The 15,234-nt window shown below is 42.0% G+C and overlaps 1 protein-coding gene across 1 annotated transcript in view; it reads right to left on the bottom strand.

Moving 5' to 3' along the window:
* Positions 1-15,234, bottom strand: part of Psmb7 (proteasome 20S subunit beta 7) — a 55,717-nt gene that overhangs the window by 3,891 nt on the left and 36,592 nt on the right. The gene's annotated exons all lie outside the window — the stretch shown is intronic.

Raw genomic sequence — 15,234 nt, 5'->3', positions numbered from 1 at the left:
ATAAAAGGTAACGTAATGGAAAGGCAGTGTCATGGGGTGGGTCGGGTGGGGGTAGACGAACACCAACACAACAGTAGTTCTGGGAAAACGCTGGCAGAGCCAAGGGTGGGACTTCTTGCCCAAGAGACTTTATCTCCTCCCACTAATGATCCTGCAAGTTCATTGAAGTGACTCAATGCTCTGAATCACTCTCTCCTTTACTCCACCTCGAAGCAGCAAGTATGAGTCCCCAACAGCTACTGGTGAACAGGTGGAGCCATTCCTCTCTTAGTTAAAAAGGCCATCACATGCCAGGTTCTGTGCTAGGTGCCAGGACTGTAGAGATGGATGAAGCACCAAAGTCCCTACCCTCTAGGGACCCAAGAGTTCAGCAGGGACATCAGACTCAAGCAACCAGAGCACAGTATGATGAGGACAGAAGGATGACTGAGTAGGAGTCACGGGAACACTGGCAGCTCGGGAAAGCCTCGGGGAGGACACAGGGCACTCGGCAAAGGGCAATGCAACCAAAGGCAGCCCAAGTCCAAGCCCTTTAGGCCACATGTACATAAACAGACCAACGTCCCAAAGAAAGGCCTCTATGCTGTGCTGCAGCTGCTGCCCAAGTAACCACCTTCAAGAAACAGATTCCCTGCCCAAACTCCAACCTGAGAGCCTCAAAAGATTCACTGGCTTTAAGTTGTAAGGAGATGTGAGCCCACCCGAGGCTCCTGCTCCTCTGCCAGCCTCTGGCCAGCCTCAGATACCAGTGACATGAGCGCCCTCTACAGACATAGAGAAAAAGAGAGGCTTCGCAGGAAGGGGATCTGATCTGCACCAAGCCAGCAGCAGAACTAGGGGGTTATTTTTCTGAGTGGGATCCATGTGGGGTCAATGAAGACAGTTTCTCTCTGGGCCACATGTGGTCCTGTAGGAATGCACTCTAAACAGGATTCTCTAATCAGGGACTCTCCCACATTGCCAATAGTCTCTCAAACACTTGACCAGAAACCAGAGGGGAAAGCTGCTCCTCAGCCAAGGAGATGGCTGCTGGTGGTGCTGCTGCCACACAGACAGCAAAACCCAGCCACCAGTTCACTAAACGCATCCTCATTTCAACTTGCGTGGCTGTTTTACTGGTGACCATCCTCAGAAGCGTGTGCCCCAATGCACTCAGGAAATGACCTGCTCATCCTGGCCTCTCAGCTCCTCTCCCTCTTCCTGCTCTTCTCCGACATTTACCCATTTCCTCTGCTTTGTCTTCTCACATCGCTGCAGCTGGGGACTTGCACCAGCCAACAGCACTAGTGGTCATCACAATCCTGCTGGCAGCACCTAGGGCTGCAGGTCTCAATTTCTCAAATGGTTGCATTTCGGAGGATGGGGGAAGATTTAGAGAAAACCAAAATAAACACATATTATTAGACATGCATATCTAATGCCAATGAATCCAACCGAGCACACAGAAACCAGACTGCTGACAGTGCACTGGGAGTACGGGTGATTCTACTTTTGTGGTAAGCCATTCTTATAGACCGTGGCCGCCATTAGAAGATGGCGCTGGCTTCCACTGTAGCCTGTGATAAACAACTCCTTTTATCGAGAGTTGGCGCGCAATCCCTTATCACCCTATGAGAGAGATCCACGTGGCGGCTTGGGATTGGGATGCGGGGGGCTTTATTAAGCTGTGCTTGGGTGTGTCGGGGGCGGGCGCTAGAAGATGATACATGACTCAAGGCCTGAATAAACTGCTGAAAGAAGAATCCTGTGTCGTGCTTTCCCTTGCCGGCGAGGGGTTGCGACATACTTTTATTTTGCAAATATTCTGTAATATAAGTAGATAACTAATTAAACTTAAAATTTGCCAAATTTTGAAATGTACTATGTATAGTTTGATTTACTCATAAAACTATCATGTGTGCTATTAAATGTAAATTTTTTTTTAAATTGAGAAAAAAATCTTTTAAATCTCTTTCCTCTTCACCAATCCTAGGGAAGATGGTTCCTTAAATAAGAAAACCCCACAAGATCCTAACTCTCCACCCACCCCCCATATCCACAGGACTAAAGATGTTATCAAACAAACCTTACATTTACTGAGCACCTACTACAATGTACCAAACACTGAGCGATCGCTACCCTGTTTACTCCTGCCCCCAATCATCTTCTGAGGATGGTATAATCAGAAAACTGGCTGAGAGGAAACCACTGGCTTGCCCAAGGTCACACAGCTAGTCAATAGTAAATACTGAAATAGGTCCATAGGACCCTAGGGCCACAGATGCCAAGAACACACCAGCTCACAAATAACCTTTGGGCTGGGGACTAGTTGGGGACACCAGGCAGCGGTCTCCTGACTCAGGACTGTTTCACTCCCTATCACTAGTGTCCTCAGAATCTGGTCAACTATAAGAGAAGAAAGCTGCTGCCTGCCAACTTCTCTGTGAGCCAACTAGAGGCTTCTCTGACATTCATTCCACTGCAAGGTGTTTCCCAAACTGCCCCCAGCCCCCAGCCCAAAGGGTCTTCTCTACTCTCAACCTCGCTGGGATAACATTTCTACCATTTAACATCAGAGGCCAACATCAAGATTAAAGGGCTCACTTCACTATTCCCTGCCTCACCACCAAAACCCTTTAAAACACAAAAGGGTCAAAAATGACCAAGAGTTCTTTCTTTTTTTTTTTTTTTTAAATTTTTTTTTTTTTCAATTATTTTTTAGTTTTCGGCGGACACAACATCTTTGTTTGTATGTGGTGCTGAGGATCGAACCCGGGCCGCACGCATGCCAGGCAAGCGTGCTACCGCTTGAGCCACACCCCAAGCCCCCCAAGAGTTCTTTCTATCTGCCCATTCCACACACAGCTAAGATCTTCAATAGATATTCCCAGAGACCTACTGTGTTCCAAGAACTGCTTTATATGTTGAATATTGTCTTTAACTACAGTATTCCATACACAGAATTCTAGACACATATGCAAATACACTACTGGGCATATTCATGCTGTGTTTTCTTTATAGTAAAATTTTACAATTAAACAACTTTTGTCTTTAACACGTGATACCAAATATTTAAGAAAACAAAACAAACCACAAACTAAAGGCAAGAAGGAGGAAACACCACATTTTTATCTGCCTTTGGTCCACAGTAAATGCAGAAAACACTGTCTCTTCCTTTAGAATTCACTGTTCCTAGGGAAATGGCACCTCCTTTTTCTGGGAAGATGCAGAGTGACCTGGGTCCTGAGCAGCATCTGCCTGGGGACAGCTGATGCAGGGAGATCATGACAAGGGCCTTGCAGAGCCTGGGATCCCAGCTGACCAGGCCTAGGTGCAATGCTCTCTCCTGGTAGGGCCAGCACCCTCCCCTGGCCAGCTGCTCATGGGTTTACACTGCTTGCCGCAAGGGACTTGGAGATTCAGTGTGTTGCTGGACCACAGGACTTATCCCAGCTGCTCAACAAATAGCCCTCCAGGAGAAGGGCTGGCTTCCTTTTACACTGAGATGCTCAAAAAGACCACCATGACCCTGAAAACTGAATGGTATTTGAGGGACACAGGTTCAAGGTCACCTGGCAGATGTGGAAGCAGACAGACTGAGTTTGCATCCCTAGTCTACTTACTGCTATGCAGACTTGAGCAAGTCACTTCACCTCTGAGTTCAGTCTCCTCCTCTATAACAGAACGATAATAAATCCTACCTCAGAGGATTGCGGCAAATTAGAAATCAAGTGGAGAAAGCACCTATTAAGTCTCTGCCATACAGCTGTTGCTTAAGAACTGGGAACTTATTTAATAAAGCAAGCCAGAGGGCTCCTAAAAAAACATAGTTTATCTCTTAGCGGCGAATGCCTGCACCCAGCCCCAAACCAGGAGGAGGTCCTAGCAAACTTGCCAACCGATCTTCACCCAGGGCCATCAAGAAGTTCCTGCAATAATTAATCCAAGCAAAAAGCACACTCCCTAAAAGTTCAGAGAATATAAAAGGAACACTTCCTGCTTTATGGCTACAAAGACCAACTAACTGGGAATATCAGTCCCCGGGGCCACCCCTGCTTCTTAAATGAGATTACAATAAGAGTGATGTACTGTACTACAAGTCAGCTGTGACAAGCAGCACTTTATAGAGCTATCTGTTTGTCTCCATCACTGCATCGCACAATGTGTCCCTGGACTCCAATGTGCAGCTCCATTTACCACTACATGACAAATGGGCAGCACTTGTAAAAGGCACAAAGAGGGCCACGTCGGCCACGTAATGGTCACCACAGCTGTACCCGAGTGCTTGAGGGGACAAAACAGACCCCCAAGTTCATTAAACTGACCAGTAATGGATCTTTCAAAAAGTGCCTTAGGAATCGTACAGAAAAGGCTAAAATAAATAACTCAGCATGGAAGGCTAATCTGAAATGGTGTTTGATAAATTATTTATACCACAGGCGATTGTCTGCATTTAATATTGGAGCTACTAGTAGCATCTTTAAAAGATGATTTATGTGTTGTAATGCTATTAAACTTTATATTGGCCCACTGCTGGCTATAAAGTCTGCTGAGATTTAGAGAATGAGTTTTAAACTGTCACTGCAACATCATAGGAGATGGAGACTGTATTAAATCTTTACTTTAAACCTGTTATCTAGAGAGTTGCATTTTGTAGACACTCACAAACTGATAGATTACCTCGGCATCCGCTATGGTGCAGATCCAAACTAGTACTGCAAAGAAACTTTTCCACATTATTCTTGTCTACAGCTACAATCGAATTCCTCTTCTCACTAAAGTGGTTTTGAGATTGGGAATGTCACCAGAGTACAATGGAGGTGTGCTAGCCAATGGGCACTATGGACAGTTCAGCATCAAATTAACACTCTTTAAATAAGCCCTCCACATTTGACTGTTAGGTTATGCATACTGAACAGGCTTTACTTATGTGGAGGACAGGCAAAATATTAAATATGTATTTGACTGAAAACCTCACATTCTATTTTAGACACAGCTTTGGAATGTGAAAATACATGTATATGATGAGTCACTGGAAACTCCACTAAAATTTTGAAGAATTTAAAAAGAAACAAAACTGGTTATTTGCTGTTTATGTAGCCAAGGAGCCAGCATGAACAAGAATGTGAGCCACTATCTGGCTGAATTCAGGCTGAATTAACATGGCATTCATCCATTTTCCCATCTGCTACTGAGTTCATATTTAATTTGAAACGATTTGCTACTTAATATTATCAACCATGGATTTAACTCAGGAAGACCTAAAGCACAGAAGGGCTGGGGAGATATCCCTCAAATACAAAAATCAGTCAGGAGGAAAGGGTTCAAGAAATCTACTGTACAACATGCTAAGTACAGGCAATAATGTATTATATTCTTGAAAATTGCTGAGAGATTTTAAATGTTTTCAGCCACAAAAAATGTTCATGAGGTAATGCATGTGTTAATTAGCCTGATTTCGCCATCCACAATGTATATGTATTTCAAAGCAACCTGTATAAATCTATACAATTTTTGTCAAAAAATAATTTAAAAAAGAATTGAAGCAGAGGGTTGGGGCTGTAGCTCAGTGGTAGAGCGCCTACTCGCATGTGCAAGGCACTGGGTTCAATCCTCAGCACCACATAAAAATAAACAAATAAAAGAATTTTTTTAAAAATCAAAGCAGTCTAAATTCATCTCGGAAAATCTACATTATTTTTATCACTTTGATTTGAAATAGGGAAAAATTCTATTGTTTTGAATTGGGGGTGTAGCTCAATGGTAGAATACTTGCCTAGCATACAGGAGGCCCTGCCTGGCCTTGATCCTCAGCACAGCAAAAAATAAATAAAATAGAAACTATTGCTCTGATGATCTGTATCACAGCAGCTAAAAGTTTGGGTGGGATGTAAATTTGGACTCTAAAAAGAGAGCACCAAACTTCTGCACCTAAGGGATGGCACCTCATACCTTCTGCAGACACTGGAAAAATTATGAGACAGATAATACCAAATGAGGTAATTCCAAAATTGCGCCAGTTCCAAGTGGGGACCACTCAAGATGGCTGTGGAAGGAAGTTTTAACACAATGTTTTCTAGTGTCCTGTTAAGTTCTACCCTAGTCAATGATGTGGCCTAAAGGAGTCATTAATGACTAGTGATTGAATAAAAATTTAAAGAACTCAAAAATAGTATTTAAAATAGCAATACATAACCCCAGCAGTAGGCTTCCTGCACAAACCTGATGCATCCCATGTGTGGTGACATCTTTCACAGCAGAAAAGGCAAATTTATTTATTTACTTACTTACTTGCTTACTTATTTATTTCAGACAGGGCAGTGTATCAAAAAGCAAAGTTGTCCAAATTTTGGGTCTGGCTTGAGCTGTCCAGGTAAACATTGCTGCCTATGCAAACACTTGGGAATTGGTGAGCATAGCCAGTGCTTGGTGACCATGGCTTTAAGGTCACATTTGGACTGCCCACTCACTTGCTGTGGTGTGCAGAGAAGTGATCTAAGGGTAAGGCATTAGTAGTAACTGGACTTACACCAGATCACCAAAGGAGTGTGACTGCAACTCAAGGCAGAAACAGAGGTGTTACAATGGCCCAGGAGAGGTTGACATTAGAATTGTGTCACACATTAACACAATTCTAAGCTCTGAGCCACAGGTTGTCCCCTTGTAAGAATGAAAATAATAACTCTAACCAAGGGCTGTGAAGAAGAATAAAAAGATAGTAATGTTCCTGCCATATTTGTTAGCAAATTCTAGGACAGAAGGAAAAAGGCAAGGGTGTGAGAGAACTAACACCGGGCACCCACACCAACCCCAGCTTTGAGCCTCACGCTTCTGTTCCTTATTGAACCCTTGTCTGCTTGTACAGTTAAGGAAACAGAGGCTGGCAGAAAGGCTGGCTGATCCATTCAAAGGCACACAGCTGGGTGCAAGTGGGAAACTCGGGGATCTGTGCCAAGTTAGCGCCTGGCATCACCAAAGCCTATGTTTCCCTACACGACCATTAGGAAAACTGGTGGCGAGCAAGAGGTTTTGCTAGAATCTGTGACAGTGAATGGAAGAAAAATACCTAAGCTTCCAGAGGGAAAGGGACCAAAAGAGATGAGAACATATTGCTTTTCACAAGGAAAAGAAATCAGTGTTCACAGCATATGTGTATACAAATATATATTTCCAAGGCTGCATTGAATCAAACATAATCAGAGAAAAAAACAATAAAAAAGAAAAGACTGAATTTAAAGAAAGTGAGAAATGTGCTCAACAACACTAATAAGATATTAATAATCTCTCTCTCCTAAAGCAAGTAGCCAGTGATGACTGTAGTAATAAATTCCTAGAGACACTGAAAGGGCCATCACCTGAATACAGGAGGAAGCAATCAAGTGAATCTGCTTTGTGGGTCAACCACAGGCATGTCTCAAGACAGTGATGACAGAAATTCAGTCCTGTTAGAAGTGGAGGCTGAACACAGGGTCTGCAGCCAGCAGAAGCGCTGTTCAAACAGAGCCTACCCACCATCCTGCTTCTAGGGTCTAGAGACTGGAACCCACCATCCAGTGCAGTGTGCGTGTGGGAGTCTGCACGATCCTGCTCCTACAGCCTCACAAGGCCTAGAATGGACAGGGAGGAGATCCAACCAAAGAAGTACAGCATACCCTAGTTCTAGGAAGTTTCAAGATGGCCACAAATGAACAAAATTCCAAATGATGCAAAAGCTCCAACAGAAATGCCTGGGTCAGCTTAGTTTAGCAAGTGTGCACTATGCCCAGACAGGAACCTGTTCTGCAGATGCTGCATACCGGGAAGGTCCAAGGTGAGCGCCTGCCCAGGAAGAGCACAGAGCCCCAAGGAGAAGCAAATAGGTAATCATACTAAAGAAGTCAGAATTACCAAAAAAAAAAAAAAAAGGACAGGCCTGACAAAGGAGCTACAGGTAGGTGTTCAGAGGTTTCAGGGAATGCAGGTGATGAGGACAGGGCCAAATCTTGAGATAGGGGTGAAAGACAGACAAATCAAAGACCAGATAGTCCAGTAGGGCCAAATTCCAGAGAATCTTATAGGCCACAGAGTGAAAACTTTTCATGCTAACCAATGAAAAGACATGGAAATTTTTAGGTTATGGAATGATACAGTTATAACTGTGCTTTCAGAAACTGCAACTAGAAACGGTGGGGGAGGAATTGCCAAAAGAATATTACGAATATTCCCAGTGAAAAAGGATAGTGGGGCAGTAAGGATAAGCATAGAAGTGAGAGGGGAGAAGCCGTGAGGCAGGAGGGAATGCAAGAGGGGAAGGAGCAGGTGCCACCTGGGCTCCTAGTCTTGGCCATGGGCACTGACCACTCCTCTGAACATATGCAGCCTACATACAAAGATGACTATTTTTCTGGCAGGCTAATAGAAAGACAACGATTAACTTAATATATGTTGTAAATAATGGTAAGCTTCTGTAGTAGATTCAAGGATGTTACCTAAAGGAGACAAGATAAAATTAGAATCACTAAAAGTCTACTGAGACCATTCCAGGGAGAAAAAAATACTGGGGCTGAGATCAATTTGTCAACACCACTTCTTCGATAACAGGACTCCCAAATAAAACCTGTCTGGCCTCTAGAGTGGCAGAAAGAGAGCAAGGGATCAGTTAACTGTAGGGGCAAGACTACTGAATGCAGAGAGAAACTCTATGGGAGACGCATGAGCATGAGGGTCTGGCCCTGTGCAAGGTCAAGTTGTAAAGAAGTAGAAGCAGATGGACTTAAGTAAGGCAGAGTAAGTAAGGTGTGGGTGGGGGAGATCATGAGGAGCTACTAACTGAGATCTCTTTCCATGAAGCTCCTGGCTGATCACCTTTTCCTGAGCTCCAAAGCTCAGACAATCTTTACACAAATTCAGTTTGGATGTGGGGCAGGTTTAAATAGGGCAAAAGAAAGCTTATAGGGTCTGGGGCTGATTAGTATGCTAAGTATATTGAGTGTGGTGTGGGGACCTAGATGTAAAGAAGTAAAGATGTAAAGATCTAGGTACAAATCCACTTCTTTTGATTACGAGCTGTGTGATGTCAGTGGTAAAGTCAGTCAACATTTTTAAGGTCCCAATTTCCTTATTTGCACCTAGCACCTAACCTTTTAATTAGCACCTGATCTTCAGCAGATGTGAACTACACAAGGTACTCCATGTGCAGATGTACAGGAGAAACTGCTAGTGCAGTGCCTGGTACACAAGAAATCCATGACAGATCTAACTCTACTCCCTTCTTTAACATTCACAACCAAGGTTACAAGGCGAAAGTCTCACTCTTCCACAACTACTAATGCAACAAGCAATGGTTTCTCAGTACTCCCAGTTCAAATTGGTGAGAAAGGTAATCATTATACATCAAGTGAAATGCAATTTGACACCCATGCACATCTTTCACACAAGAATTTACTGCCATGTCACACTAACAAGTGTACGAAGTAGCACGTTTTCACTAGAAATTATATGCTAAAAGGAGTCAGAAAGCTTATATTTACTGCCTTCAGGCTGTCTACAAAGCACATTACTTCACTTACTTTTTTTGGGGGGTGGGGGGGGTACTAGGGATTGATTAAACCCAGGGGCACTTAACCATTGAGCCACATCCCCAGTCCTTTACATTTTGAGACAGGGTCTCACTAAGTTGCTTAGAGCCTCACTAAATTGCTGAACTTGGGATCCTCCTGTCTCAGCCTCTCAAATCACTGGGATAAACAGGTGTGTGCCACGGTGCCCAGCTCCACTTGCTCTTTAAAACAACACTTACACTACCCTTACCCAACGCTACCAACCCAGGAGATTAAGACCCAGAGGAGTGGAAAAGACTAACCCAAGACACAAGACCAACAACCGGAAGGTCTGAGATGCAACACAGTCTGGTCTAGCTCCAAAGTCCATGTTTGTTTGTTTTCACCCAAGAAAACAATGGAAGGTATGGTGGCGCCTGCCTGTAATTTAAGCTGCTCAGGGGCTGAGGAAGGAGGATCACAAGTTCAATGTCATCCTAGGCAACTTAGTGACACCTGTCTCAAAGTAAAAAATACAAAAAAGGGCTGGGATATAGCTTAGTGGTAGAATGCTTGCCTAGCCCTGCCAAAAGACAAAATGTCAAAAACATACTAATGAAGTTTGTCTAGTCCTTAATTAGACATTCGTGATCAATCACTCGAGTTTATCTTTTTAAAGCACTTCACCTCTAAAATTATTTCATAGTTGCAAACATGACTTAAACAATGCTGCTCTAACATCCCATGGTTCATCTGGTTGATTGCATGTGGTAAAACATCCTGATGCTTCTCTACCTCAGAATTCACACTCATCAAATTCCAAAGGAAAGTCTGTGAGAATCACTGCATCAGTACTGCCTCCAAATGTTCACCTTTCCCTAAAACACATATAGAAAAGCTCTCTGCAAACAGAATGAGTGAAATCGAGAGCAAACTTCTGCTAACCCACAAACATGGCCCTCCCAACAATTCCCTGAAGGGCTGACTTCAACCCATTTTAGGAGCGAATTTTCTACTTTATTAACTGAGGCTACCGGGGGTTACCCAAGAGGCAAAACTCAATCCTCAAACTCAGACCTCTTCAAAGCCCACACATGAACTTCCCATTGTGCCTGTTTTTACCATTCAATCATCTCAACTCCATTCATCTGAGTTAAGAGCCAATATATTTGTCAAGAAATCAAGTTAATAGGTACTTATACCTTTTAATTGTATGTTATTGCCACAGTTCCGAATTTAGAGGAACTATATTCCAATGTCATGACAGGGTGACAATAACTACAAATGTGACTGCATTCTATGGATACAGTGCTCACTGCAAATATTTTTAAAAATCTGTACCAGTAGGTGGTGGAATTTAAAAATATCTATTAAGCACAACCTCGTATCTTTGTTCATTTCTGTACAATTTCAGGGTTAGGGGAGAGTGGTATAAATTACCTCACAGAAACTCACAAGTAACATTATTTGTTAAGGTTAAAACTTTAACTACCTTCCTGAGGTATGCTGCTGGGGTCTCATTACAGCAGGTAATCTCACATTCCGCCATGCACAACACACTAAGTACCAGCATCTCCCAATTACACTGCAACGTAAATCTCAAAGGACATCTGAAAAGTCTACACGGCTCCTGCACCCACTGCTGAAACACAACCACCTCTAATGGAACGTGGCAGCTTTCTAAACTAAATATTCACACGCAGGGACAGGGCTGCTAGCCCTGGCCGTGTCTCGCACTGAAGAGTGGATGCTAATTAAAAGGCCACACTGACTCAAGAAATGACCATCCAGACAACTTTAGATACTGTCTGGAGTTTTGTTTTCCTATTTCCAAATATGTTCAGCTGTCCAAACTTCCAGGATTACCCTACTGAAATGCTTTTGTGCATGATGCTCCTCATCCAGAATGGTCTCCTCTTCTCTTCAGGCTTCCAGTCCTACTGTCCTCAAACCCCAAGACCAAATAAGGAGTCGCTCTTTTCTTCTTCTTCTGAACTGAACTCATGGCCTCATACACTAGCCTACCTCCCCAACCCACCACATGCTCTTTGACACCCTCTTAAATAAGTCTCCCAGACAGAGTCCATCAATTCTGCGTCTGTCTTACTTTAATAGCCCTCCTCATATGGAACATTCTCATATTTTTCATGTCACACTTTTAGCAGCTGTTTATGAGCCTGTCCAACCCACTAGGTTGTAGATGTCACTCAGAAAGGGAATCCCGTCTCATGAGCAGGCACAGAGCTTCTGCAATGACACAGGTGCGTGGAACACAGGCACACCTTCCACATCTCTGAAGGACCATGACCCATTGGCTGCTTAGAGAAGCCAAATGGCAACTCATGAGCAACACAGACACTATTCTGGGAACCTCCCATCCGCTGCCACCGCCCGCCTCTGCCAAGCTGTATGTAAGAAGGGGCATGATTTTTTTTTAATATTTTTTTTTAATCTTCACAAGAGCAGAAGGTATCCAGGGTGTAGTCATACCATAACATTTGGAATCATTTGGCTATTTTTGGAACTGTCTTTACTTCGGCTAGCAAACACTACACTTGATATAGGCTTTCATTAAAAAAAAAAAAAAAAAAAAACCTGTCATTGAGTAGCAATGGCTTTGAAATATCCTATCTAAGCCAACTTTAGTTGCATCCCTCTTAAGAATTGTCAGTCCCATCAAATATTTGCAGTTCTGTTTATTCAAATCTTTTGATATAAGAAATTTGCTGGCTTTTCCCCCTTGAGTTGGTAGGGATATATGAAAACTATGAAGCACTTTTTGGGGATATGGGGGGACAGAAATGAGACTTCTCTGCCTGTGTGAAATACAGAGGCATTTTTAGAATTACAATGTTTTAGATCAGAAGATAAAAATAGTACAGCAGCAATTTAAAACTTTCCAGACAATGAAAGCTGACAACCAACTCGGTGAAACAGTAGGGCCCTCCAGGCCCCTATTCTTGGGGTTAGTGGTCCCATCAAACGCTTACATGACCGTTAATAAAATTTGCCATTTTTCATGTTTAACATGCAAATATAATGTAAGCCTACACGTACTACATTTAAATATTTAGACCCAAATGTTATTATAAACTTAATTTTTCCACAGAGCCATTTCAAAGAAAGAAAGAAAGAAAGAAAGAAAGAAAGAAAGAAAGAAAGAAAGAAAGAAAGAAAACTTTCCTAAAATTCACAATCACACTTCAGTGTTTTAGTGGATGTGTAATGTCAGGCTGCTTTGCACACCCACCTGCCCACCACCTCCCCCTTTCCAATATCGCACACCACACAAGTATAATAAACCATGTTAATATTTCATACCACTGTGAAATATGCTGGAGTATCAATTCAACATCTGCTGTCTTTAGGGCCCGGGAGTCCCGCAGAGACACTTTCAATTTGTAATTGAGTTCTATGCTGAATTAATCAGCAGTTTATCTTTTTTACTAAAATAACGTCTTCACCACTAACCCAGATTTACATTAACAATTTATGCCAAATTACCTGCCAAGACAAAACTTATAAGATTCTAAGCTACCATCCAGTAACACTCAGTCCTATATTTCATTTCTTGTATTTCTCCAACCCATATGCAGGCCAAGTGGAAATCCATTGTTCAAAAGCTTGCAAGCCTCTAACCACAGATAACCTCTTGGATTTGTGGCACAGACACTCACTTTGACAGTAAATTTCATAGGAGTCCCCTCTCTTCTCCTGAAAGCCACTGTTCAATAAATGGCTATGATTCAAAATTTTTATAAAATAGATTTCTAAAATGGAAGGAAATCAGTGAATAATAAAAGACTTTTTTTCGTATCTTTTCCCAAGGAGCTCTGATATCCTAAATCTTGGCTTAAGTACCAGAAAAAGAAAGTACCAGATAAAGAAAACATTTTTAGTGCCTTAAGTTATGTAACTGAGACCCAACTTGGCAGAGGCAATTTGATTTGGTGGAAAAAAAAAGTAAAGAAGTTCATTTCTTGATATCATGATGCTGAATATTTTACTACCAATATCTTCCTTTGAATTCCAACTGTACACTTGGAAGTTACCAAACATACATTTCATTCAGCACTATCCCTGAATCTAGCTCTAGTCTCTGACTAAACAGTCCCTGGTCACCAAAAAGTTAACATTTTCCCTGATAGATTTTCACCACAGGCACAGCAAGCACCACACTTTATGAAATATCTCCTATATGGTATGCCCTACACACAGGAGAAATATGTAAAGCAAAAACATTTCTAATGGGACACCTGGCTCCAAAGAAATGCATCATAAATAATTACCTATCTTCTACAGAGGGAAATATTCTTTCTTTTCAACTTGCTTTGCTAATATCTGTGCAGAAAACTTCAGGAGGACCTCTTATAATACCAGCCCTACTGCAGCACCAAGTGAAGTAGACTGCATTCACCTGATACCAGGTAAGTATTTGCGGATGGATGGAGCTCATGTTGGTTATATGAGAACATGAAATTCAGTGTTTACAGAACAGGACAAAAGACATGAAAAGGTTTAGAACAGAAATAATCCGGGCAGAAAAATTTTTTTTTTAAATCAGTAACTTGGGCTGGGATTATGGCTCAGTGGTAAAAGTGCTCATTTAGCATGTGTGAGGCACTGGATTCAATAATCCTCAGCACCACATAAAAACAAATAAAATAAAGGTATTCGTGTCAGACTACAACTAAAAAATTTTTTTTAAAATCAATAACTTTGCCAGTATATTATTTGCAACTATCCTTTCATTATTCTTCAAAAAATCAGAAAAGATATGTTCAAAAAATTTATAAAGGATCACTTTCTCAAGGTTTACTGATTCTAGAATTCCAGAGGTCTGGTTCAAAAGGAGACTTTGGTAAACCATACTTTCCTCCTCAGCCCCACGACCACCACCCTTTTACTTCCTGAGACTAAGGACAAAAGAATAAGACACACTTCACAAAATTTCCTTCACCCATTTCCTGAAATATCCCACTTTCAACTTTACCTTTTATCAATGGCAAAAAATAACAGCAAGAGTGGAAATGAAAACTATCCACCACCATTAACTGGGGCTCTGGAAAAAACAGAGATAAAGAAGACAGGGCCTTGGCCAGAGGACTAACATTTAAGTGGCCACTTCTAAGTCAAGGGAGACTAACATCTCAGAGAATCAAAGGAAGAGAAGTAATCACTTCTGAAATCCAATCACTGTATGGAAGAAAGCAGAGCCAATCTTGAATCATCAGGTGAAAGACCAAAGAAAACTTTGCCCTCTACAATCCCACAAAATGCAAATGGAACAAGAACCAACAGAGTAACCTTACCCCCGCTCTGCCTCTCCAAAGTAGCTGCCAAGTGGATTCCAGTTCAAGAGAATGAGTTCACTTTAAAAGAGGAACAACTTAGGGGATCTGATTCTGATGCAAGGCTTTACCACTGACAGTTTTTCTCATCTTCTTCTAACTCTACCCACTGAACCACAGAAATCTGTTCATTTCTAAAATTAACTGGTTAACGTCTTTAGAAATCACTACTAAAAATAATTCCACATGAGGGCCCTGGGGGACTGTATCTTAAGGTTCTGATTTCTCGAAAAGCTAATGTTTTATGTTAAATAAAACCAAAGAGAAAACAATTGAGGAAAATCACATCTTTGGGTCCAAAAATACACAATTCACTACATCTAATGCTTCAGGTATCAAGGAGAGCCAATAGTCAGGAATTATGACCAAAAAAAAAAAAAAAAAGG

The sequence above is a fragment of the Marmota marmota genome, unplaced genomic scaffold (genome assembly GCF_001458135.2).
Source record: "Marmota marmota marmota unplaced genomic scaffold, marMar, whole genome shotgun sequence".
Lineage (NCBI taxonomy): Eukaryota > Metazoa > Chordata > Mammalia > Rodentia > Sciuridae > Marmota > Marmota marmota.
This window is presented reverse-complemented; position numbering and strand designations above follow the sequence as displayed.